This window comes from Ornithodoros turicata, chromosome 1 (assembly GCF_037126465.1).
Source record: "Ornithodoros turicata isolate Travis chromosome 1, ASM3712646v1, whole genome shotgun sequence".
NCBI classification, from domain to species: Eukaryota; Metazoa; Arthropoda; class Arachnida; order Ixodida; family Argasidae; genus Ornithodoros; species Ornithodoros turicata.
In genome coordinates this window covers 205,413,675-205,423,992 of record NC_088201.1, presented here as the reverse complement: position 1 = coordinate 205,423,992, position 10,318 = coordinate 205,413,675, and the positions used below count along the sequence as shown (strand labels likewise).

Genomic DNA, 10,318 nt, shown 5'->3' with positions numbered 1-10,318 from the left:
CAGACGCTGTCACACATACGGCGGCACATTTCCCTCAGAAATCGCCACAGGACGCACATTTCTCATCGTCGGCGGCATCCCTATTCCCCACTGAGAGAAAAAAAAAGTATCAGAACCGGCCTTACGAGTGGCAATCACACCGTTCCACACGCTACGAGCAGCAGTCGAGAATTCTGAACAGTAGTAAAGCAAAGAGAAGCTTGGCAAAAGTTATCAGAGCTGATTCATCATGATTTCATTCTGCGATGGGCAATTGCTACTGATAGTCGGGCTCCGCGCGCTATATCTGATATACAAACTCCCTTTGTGGTCTGCACACGCCTCTTTCCATCTTCCCCTTCCTCCTCGCCCGATACTTTTCTTTCAAGTTGGCTTTCTTACACTTTCTTCCGCTATCAGGCAGAACCTGCATCAGAGGAGGTGTCCCTGAATTCTAGTCATGGAATGGGAAAAATATGATCGTGATGATGATTGCGATTTTTTTTATCGCAGCGACAGCAAAGGTCATAAGAAAAATAAAATTATTATTATTCGTAGCAGTATTAGTCCATACACGGTGAGGGCCGCCGGGAGGAAATGTCTGGGAGCTTCATACATTAACGTCCGTGACCGTATATCTGCAGGATGTCAGTGCCGTTTCAAGAGCTGTGGGAAGCCGGTCCCCAACGGGATTTACATGGATAATTTTTGCAAAAAACACAGAAACGCGCAATGTTGCAGTGCTGCGGAAGCTCGACTTCTGATAAAGTACCCGAATGGCTCGAACTGTACTATCGAAAGAGCCTGCAATTCCAAGAAGATTAATTGCATTTCAATGCTTCTATAAAATATTTCTTCGCTGAATTTAGGGCAATCGCAGAGGGCAAAGCAAGAGAGACTACCCGTTCAGAACTGAAATAAAATAGCTGAAACTGCGCCGATCTGCAGCAGTGGGAGCACATCGCTCTTTCTTCAACAGAGTGGTATGTTATTCGGAGCGATGACTGAAGGAGCAGCTCATCTTCTCGTCAAATATCTTTGTGGTGACGGACGAGTAAGTGATGTCAGTGCTACATTGGATATCAATGTTGAAAGGAGTCCTGCTGGATGTGTACGAAACCGTGGTTTGTGGCGGATGAAACTTGTCTGAAACAAAGGGCGATACACGCAGTTCAAACCAGAATCAACCAGGCCCACCACCTGTTCTCACAGGAGCAGCAAACAATGAAAAAAAAAACTAGTGATCGAGCAGGGAAGCTGCCATCAGTGTAGGCTGCCCGTTCCGTAGGTGGCCCGTGATGGCGATGTTCGTCACTTTGAGACCCCACTTGCAAGGTTTCAGCTCATATTCGACTTCGCTTGAAAACATTTGAAAACTCCTTGTTCATTTGTGACACAGAACGACACGATAGAGACGTCGTCCCGTACGTATATCGCGCCATTCATCTATACTCCAAGAGTTCGCAATGAGTGGGTCATATTCGTTAACGAAATCTACAAAAAGGGGGTGCTTCGGAGATTCCCAGTGACACAGGCATGCAAAATGACTTTACGGCATTTGCTATGCGAAGCTATGATAGGCGGATATAGTTTATATCGGTTTTATTGGTAACTCTTCGTTTTATTCCCTCGTGAGAGCGTATTCACTTTATCTTTTTTTTTCCTTATCCCGACATAAAATCGCGCATGTACTTCAGAAATGCAAGGAAGTATTTTTCTTCGGTGGGGATGAGGTCGTATGAGCATTCCTGAAAAGAAAAAAAAAAGTATCAGAGTCACACTTGGTGTGCGATACTCTCAGGAGCAATAGGACTGATTTTTGTGCCAGCAACGCGTGGAAACTTATGTATGTGCGTAAAAGACACGTTGTGCAAAGACAAAGATTGCAACTGCATCTAATCAGGAATTCCAAACATTGTCTAACCTGTATAGTGCATGGCTTATATAGTGTAACCTACTTCCGATGCCTGACGATGGAAGTCACTACGCGCTGTTGAAAAGTTGGTGAAATTTGCAATGTTGGTTCAAGGTTGACATGACTTTTGGTTTAGGACAATAAGTGTGTACAAATATCTGAATAAAGTTACCAGACCACCTGCTATCCTTCTCTGGTCAGTGCCACTGTCACCTGCAGCTGCGGCAGCTATCATGGCCGCGAGTCTGTGCCACTTAAGCTATGGAAGAGCGAAGCATAGTTCCCTTCGCTCCCTTAAGACACTCTAGAGGAATCCCATGTCCTCTACATTTGGTGACGCGAACAATGAACACCAATTTCTCTCGGAATTCGGCTCTTTTACCATTCCAATTCTGGAAGCACATTGGAAGCCATCGCTGAAGGTCCTGCGGACCGTTCCACCGAGGAACTGCAGGGCGGCGACGTCGATTCACCGCGGCTAATTCAATGTACGTGATGCACACCCACATAGAACTCCGTCAACTCAATCACAATCCACAGACTGCCAATGGCCAATGGAATACGTCCCCACGTCGTCTCCAGGAGGCGGATTTTCATTGGTAAATATGCCTTCGTGGGTACTCGCAATACCGACTGTAAGTGTCGTTGATCTCATGACGGCATATCAGTAGATCGCGCCGAGTAACACAGATCGGCCATGGCTGATCCTTCAAGTAGTTTATGTAAACCACATTGTGCAGTCTCGAGACGAGACACTTCGAGAGAGGTCAGCGTACCCACAGAACAAGTGGACGGACACGGACAGCGTTCAACTAGACACCAGTTTATTTAAACAATCCATACCAGTCTGAAAACCCCCGAGATACACAGGCAACCTCTAACGGGGTCAAGCTTAGGGATCTCTGACTAAAATTGCAAAAAAAAAAGAATCAATGATGGTATCTTCTACAATGTCGTGTTTGGGGCGAAACAGCCCAGTGCCTAAATGAGCGCCTGCGCAGATCAATAATTCATTCTTTTTCACGGAAGATATTCGTTTAGCAATAAAAGCGCATCTGAGCACATTCCCTAATTGTTTCCTTCTATTCGTCAAGGTCAATGTTCTTTTTTTTTTCTCACCAACGCTCTGCCCTCAAAGTTCTCTTCGCCTTTTTGGATGCCACAGGACTTCGATCCTCATTGTAACGCGACCCATTCTTTCATTCCCCGCCTCACCTCCAGCAGTGGGGTAGAGTATCGCCCTCGGCGATGAAACTCCCCACCCATCATCGTGAAATACCGTTGTTGTTGTTGTTGTTGTTTTTCTTCCTTTTTTTCGAAACACTTGTGTCGGCACGGACACTAAATCATAGAAGCCAACATCACCGAATGGTTTATCGACAATGTACGTCAGATATTTCCGAACTTACCGCCGACAGAGGTCGCCCTCGCGTCTCGGAACTTTCCAGACTAGCGCTCTGTGCTTGAATACGGATAGGGGTACGGTGCTCCTTCAGTCCTGTCGTCTCTGGTATTCCGCAAGTTTACAACGTAGCAGCTGGGGGAACACCGCCACATCATAATCGATACCCGGACATGTCATTAGCGGTACGAAGCAGACATAGCTTCCTTTAGCGCCCAATAGCACGCATCTCTTTTCCCGGTAATGTCGTATTCTTCCGAACGTGGATACCCCCACCCCCACCCCTTTTCAAATTCCACCGGCACTAACATGCAGGCTGCATGGCAACAAGACATACCAACTGTGTTCTACCTGGTGCATATAAATCGATAAGGAGCGAGGCTAGAAGAAAAGCTGAGAGAGAGAGCGTAGTGGGGAGAGCGAATAAATTGGGAAAGGCGAAACCTTCTCCCGATGTCCAAGCCCGAGAGGCGCCGGATTCGACCGGATCCTGCCACAGCCTTTCGACGTGAAGAGGACAGCCGCGTTCGGCTCATCGGTATTCAATCCAACGAAAGTCGTGCTTGCTTCCGCTGGGCTCCGTGTGCCATCACGTGTGCAAAGTGGTTTGTTTTGCCTGACCTCAAGTGTGCGCTTGAATTGTGTTTTATTCCGTAGGGAACGAGTGTCGTACAGTGTACTCCTTGTGCTGCGACACGAAAAAAATGGCGCACGGAACTCGTACGAGACACCGTTTGTAACATGCTATGCCTAACCTATCGGCCATGGCGGCTCCCATGTTGAGATGCCCCCCTTCGCTGGCTTGGTTTCTAGTTCTTTTGAGAGTTCTGTGACCTGTGTTAGCCCCACAACACTTTCTCTTTCTTCACTTCCATCGCGCCCCTTTGAGATGCGGCATGAGGTGAAACTTTGTATTTACACCTGCCGTCCAACGCCGACTAGGCTGCCCCTCATCTTCCACCTGCGCACCTGTGGAGTGCACTGCGACCTCGACACACTCACAGAAGTTGGTCAACATGTTGAGAAAGGGTCGTTCGACCAAGTCAAAATTGTCGGGCTGTGGGTGTACGCCACCCACCCCATGCAATCCCTTCGCGTTCTACCGGAATTCTTACACTTCACCAGATTTGCGACAGATGTGTACGAGTACCCTTCTCATGTGTATGAGTGCCCTTCACGCGATTGGTTCTGAAAAAGAATTCAGCACTGTACCGCCACAACAGTGGTGAATCACCCACACCATCATCACCAACTGCGTCTCTCTCTCTGTCGAACTCTAAGCTGCGCTTTCTCAAACGACATTTTCGTCTAGCATTTCCTGAGGGCAAACTCGTAGCTTGTAAGGTGCTAGTTCGCCCCTCTCTGGAATACGCATCGTTGAACTGGAAACCATATCAAAACCACTTCATTGATCAAGTTGAAAATTATTCGAAACAGAGCCGCAAGATTCGCTGTTCGAGAATATTCCAGGCCAACGAACGTAACTACATTAAAAACAGACTTGAGAGACAGAAAAAAAACACACCAGATTGGCATAGTGTCTTTTCATAAGCAATCTGACTTGGGCATTGAGTAATACATACAGAGTGGTCCACCAACCATGATAGAAATTCATAGCAAAAAACGTAGGCCCCGGAGAGACATGTGGTCAAGGGATTTTTTTCTGGCAATAACTTTTGCCACATATTGGTAACATTTTTATTTAATTTCAATTGACGGAAAATTAATTTCTTGAATTGAACTTCGAAATTTCTCAAGGCAACCTAATGTTTTCTTTGCGGAAATGGGTTCCCAGTGGTCATTTTACTCAGTATAGCCCATAATCCCACTCGTACTGCAATGGCTATTGCCGAAATAAATTCACCGAAAATCCGGGAAAATGAGCCCTTGGCTCCACCTCTTTTTTGACGGCTCGTAGTTTGAGCGCAAAACTGCGAAGAAAGGAGGTTACATTGGCACGCCACACGGAGGGGAAAGGGTTACAAGCCGTACCCACGGAACAAACACGGGCGGTGAGTGCGGGAATCGCGGGAAGTGCTCAAACTACGAGCCGTCAAAAAAGAGGCGGAGCCAAGAGCTAATTTCCACAGATTTTCGGCGAGTTTATTTCGGCAATTCGCCGCATTCGTTCGCATTGCATTACGAGTGGGATTATGTGCTATACTGAGTAAAATGACCACGGGAAACCCATATCCGCAAAGAAAACGTTAGGTTGCCTGGGGTAATTTCGGAGTTCAGTTCAGGAAATTAACTTTCCGTCAATTGAAATGAAATAAAAATGTTACCAATATGTGGCAAAAGTTATTGGCAGAAAAAAATCCCCTGACCGCATGTCTCTCTCGAGCCTACGTTTTTTACTATGAATTTCTATCATGGTTGGTGGACCACCCTGTATGCATGTATGTATGTACTTTTTGTGTGCTGTTTTTTGTGTCGTGTGCTGTTGTGGCACGCGAGTGTGTGTGACTGCTCTTTCTTTCTTTTTCTCTTGTTTTTTAAACTGAATTTCCCCTTATATAATACCCCAGTAGGGGTGCTTAAGGTAATACAGAATAAAACAGATAGAAAATCGTTAAACCATGAAAGTTGTTTCTGTCGCGTCGTCTTCTTCGTTGTTCTCTTGGACAAGCTCAGGCTTTGTATGAATGAAGGGATGAATTATATTTCGAACAATATTGTGCAATATTAATTCTCCGATAAATGCAAAGTGGTATCCCATTCTTAGTTTGAGGTTGGTGTTTGCTAAAAGAATCACACATACCAACTGCATGCCAATAGCTTCGTCCTGTAACTTACCCTGAATCTCGGTATTATGGTCGTGCTGTTCACGTTGTAGGCAGCGAAGTCATCCTTGAAATGGAAGGCAACGTAATAGGTGTAAGTGTATCAAAAGTCTAATAAATTGAAGCAAATGAAAACGAGCAGCGAGACTTTCTTGAATATCTGGGAGCAGTTCCACCTTCGCAATTCATGATAACAAGATCTTTCGAAGGGCTTTTAAAGAGACGAAACGAACAGCAACATACACTGAAACAGCAAGAAATGTCACCTAATCCTTGTGGTTCATGAAATATAGTTTTATTCGTAACTCAACCTGTTTTCACATTACTCTTATATGTTTCTCCATCGGTGGGCCAGGAATCCTTTCTACACATTATGCGGCGTAACTTATATGGTGCACCCACCACACGTTTTATTGCACAGACCTGAACGCTAGATTTTCAGGATACTTACTGGTCTCAAGGACTCTCCGGCTCTCATGTATGTGTCCATGCATGTAAACAGTGTATCTTTGAACTCTGTGATATTCTGGAAAATGTATGCAAGAACAGGTGGCGACATACAGTTTCGCACTCATTTCTTTAGGTCCGCGAGCATCAAAAGCGTAAGCAATACGATAACCCTTTATCTGAGGACGGCAGTTTTAAAATTGCAGTGAAAACTGCAAAGCTGGATACTTTTGGGGTATATTTACTGCACAATGACATTATGTCACGCAAGAAGAATCGCAAAATGAAACAACACAAGATAAACAAGGTGAAGAATTGCGTAAGCATGGGCTACGAGTGAAGAAGGAATCGCTGTGTTCATATACATCTTTGGAGTATACCGCCTACAGGACCATGTGAAATGAAAGGTATACAGAGGTAAAGAAGTGGGTGTACCCGATTCTAGACCATTAAAAATAAATCATTCCAAAATCCACGCTTAAAATCCCACCAGTCAACCTAGATACCCAGTAATAAATGGTTCAAGAATCCACACTTTTGAAACCCACACTGTCAAAATAAATCCTAGTTATATTTATGTGTATATCATCCCATGCTGTGTTAGCAGGGCAACGTGATGTTTGATCTGGGTGAACGCGAATTTTCGTATCTCCTTCCTCGTATTTATAGCGTCTTTCTTTCCATTTATTGCCCGTATCATCGAAATATCGGCGAAATAAAATGACATGTATGAATACAACGATCAACAGTTCCCGTCAGCGCTAAGCCACTGAGTTGAGGTTAACCTTCGGAGACACCAAAATTTTTGTAAGAGCAAGCCCTGGCATAACACAGCGGATGTATCGAATGTATCGACCTCTCAAGCGACCCATCTTGACACGTAACATTACCGCAAGTTGTGAATTGCCCACACAAGCTGTGCGACACACACCACAAGTTAAAGATGCCTTCGTAAGCATGCGAAGCTCTCCAGGCAAATCTCCACAGATGAACAGATCTTGTTGTGCCCAAGAGTGTGTTTCAAGGACTGTGAATAATGCAATTTAAGGTGAATATATCACGCCACATAACACGCGTGCGTCATGGTGTGTGATGGATGTGTGACACACCTTGTGCGACATAAAAGTAACGCATGTGTAGCTGGCCAAGAAGTACAATTTCTAGCGCGACACAATAGATGAAATGACAGTAAGCTATGTTGCACATGACTTTAATGAGTGGTTTGCCTACAGCGGTATTCTCGTTTCCTTCCCTGTGTAGCCATGTCACATAAGAGAGCCACAGGTCGCGGGTCCCGACAAAATATGACAAAACTGTTTCTCTGCTGTTTTCTTTGTTTCCGGGAAGCGCGAAAATTTGACCGCTTTGCGAAAGACAGCTACAGTGCACCGCAAAAACAACCCGTGTGAACGAAACCACGACACTTTGTTATGACACACGGTCTCTCCTCATTCTGCCTTGTACGGATCATGTGTCCTGTACAGGATATCTTAAATTGTTGTTCCCTCTTGTGTGATTCAACGCAGCTTTGTACTGACACGACGATACGGAATGACGGTAAAAGACGACGCGGACAGCACTCACTCACTCACTTACTCACGCACGCATGCACAGAACAAGATTAAAATAATTCACTTCTTGTACACTCTTAAAAATGAACTTCACCGCATAGCACGCTCCTAGCCAACCATAATCTCGAATGATATTGTTATCTCCCTTGATTTGTTGAAAACGGGAGGCGTACGCCTTTTTTGTGACACTTATACTGTTCATAACAGAAAAGGCGTACGCCTCCCGTTTTCAGCCAATCAGGGCAGATAACGATATCATTCGCAATGATGGTTGGCTAGGAGCGTGCTATGCGGTGAAGTTCATTTTTAAGAGTGTAGGTATTCTCGTCCCCAAAAGAACACAGCCAAGCAGGTGTTAAAAAAGGGTGGATTTTGAAAGTTTTATTTGAGATTGATTATTTCAAGGCGTGACCTATTTTGACAAATTTATTCGCGAAGTTTATGTAGGGGGACGTAGATCAGAGTGCATTCAAGGAAGTATAAAGTATAAGGACCACCGTCGGAGAGGCTAAACAGTACTGGGAGAAGGCGCCTTATCCGGTGCAGTAATACACATGAATATAAGCCTCCGCTAACCAGGAGGTACAGCGTACGCCCGGCAACGCATATGTTCTCCATACAAAAAACGTAAGCTTAAAAATGTACCTCGTAATTGGAGAGGTACGAGGAAAGTGATGATGAAATAAGAGGTTGAAGGCACAGTTTCTGGCATCACCTTGTCACTTAGCTGAGGAAACTATGCACGAACAGGTAAGATCAAGTGGACGTTCAACCAGCTATCTGTTCGACAAAGCGTCTTCATCTTTTGACCGTCATCGCCATCCACCTGTTGTGAGGACAACCATAACTGTGACGTCACTCATGGCATCCGGTGACATTACACTCGACCTCAGTTGTGACGTCGGTTCATGTGTTCACGTACTTCAGTTTGCTTCACTTTCCCCCAGTGGCGTATCTAGAGCTACCTGCGCCCATGGCAACATGGTTAACACGATATCCTTGGGGATGCGTTTTCGTGTGGTCCGCACTAGGTTTCACACTACAACCTCTCTAATAGCGGGTGCTTCAGATCATTTATGAATGTGCCAGGTAGATTTCCCGACCTGGCACATTCACACCCGACCACATAATGGCGCCCCTGTTCACCTGGCGCCCATGGCACCTGTCCACACCTGCCACACCCTAGATACGCCACTGCTTTCCCCCTCACCCTGCACTCGCTTCGTTTTCTTTGCTCCCGTCGCGATATGCAAGAGTTCTTCGGAAGCCGATGGACCGCCTTTTGGACCATGGAGGTAGCGCGCTGAAGAGAACAATGAAATTCTATTGGAAGAAAACGTCAGAGAGCACTGGTGACAAGTGTAATGAGAAGAAACACAGAGGAACATATGACTCGTTCGAACATTAAGGGGTAGCCTGCCATTTGAAGGATCCGCGATCCTCATACACAAAGCTATGCACAGTACAAGACATTGTGTGGCACATGTGTGATCTCATAATTGACCCGCAACAAGTTTGGTTGCAAGAAATCTTCCAAAGAAGGTGGTCCATGCCGGGGGGCCAATTTCGGAACCTATTCCGGGTACACAGAGAGGGTGATGAGGCAGAGAAGCGGCGAGGGAAACGATGCCGTCCTTCTCTTCCAGGGTCTCGTCAGCTTGCTGTATGCGGCGGTTGCTATGCGCCGGCCCGCGAATGCTGCCACGAACGGTGCCTATCACCATTAGTACAACATTCGTATTTCCAAGTTGTTAAGAGACAATTAGTGGACCTAATTCCAGAAGCGAATACACGAAACAAATTTGCATTTTGAGTGCAACATGGTAATCGAGTAAGGAATTTGGCGTACACGCTGCATGTGCATTGCTGCCATAGTCATAAACAATGAGAAATTGAGCGGGCAACACCACTATTAATTGGAGGCGTGACAATTCACTTATTACAGATGTCCGTGTAACAAATTGCGTTATCAAGGTCGTTTGCTCTAAAGTGTCCAGAAATTATACTTAAAGGGACGGTCTCGTACCCCCTGCCCGTTTCATAAAGTGTACCATTCGAATGCCCGATGTTGAAAATGGAATACGGCTAATTTACCCGACAAAACGCGCCACAGTTCTTAAATAACCGAATTAAATTGATAAAGATTGCAGAGCATGCCGAGATCTATGTTGGCAACAATAAGAACGGCCATGTCGCTCTGCGGTTAGTCCGTGATAGGATA

At 45.5% G+C, this 10,318-nt stretch overlaps 1 long non-coding RNA gene across 1 annotated transcript; it reads right to left on the bottom strand.

The window, feature by feature from the left end:
- Positions 1-1,584: 1,584 nt before the first annotated feature.
- On the bottom strand, positions 1,585-6,598 carry LOC135375729 (uncharacterized). The gene is made up of 3 exons (XR_010417364.1): positions 6,531-6,598; positions 6,093-6,146; positions 1,585-1,727 (listed from the first exon to the last, which is right to left on the bottom strand). It is a non-coding gene; the product is annotated as an uncharacterized LOC135375729 (long non-coding RNA).
- Between the last annotated feature and the right edge of the window lie 3,720 nt (positions 6,599-10,318).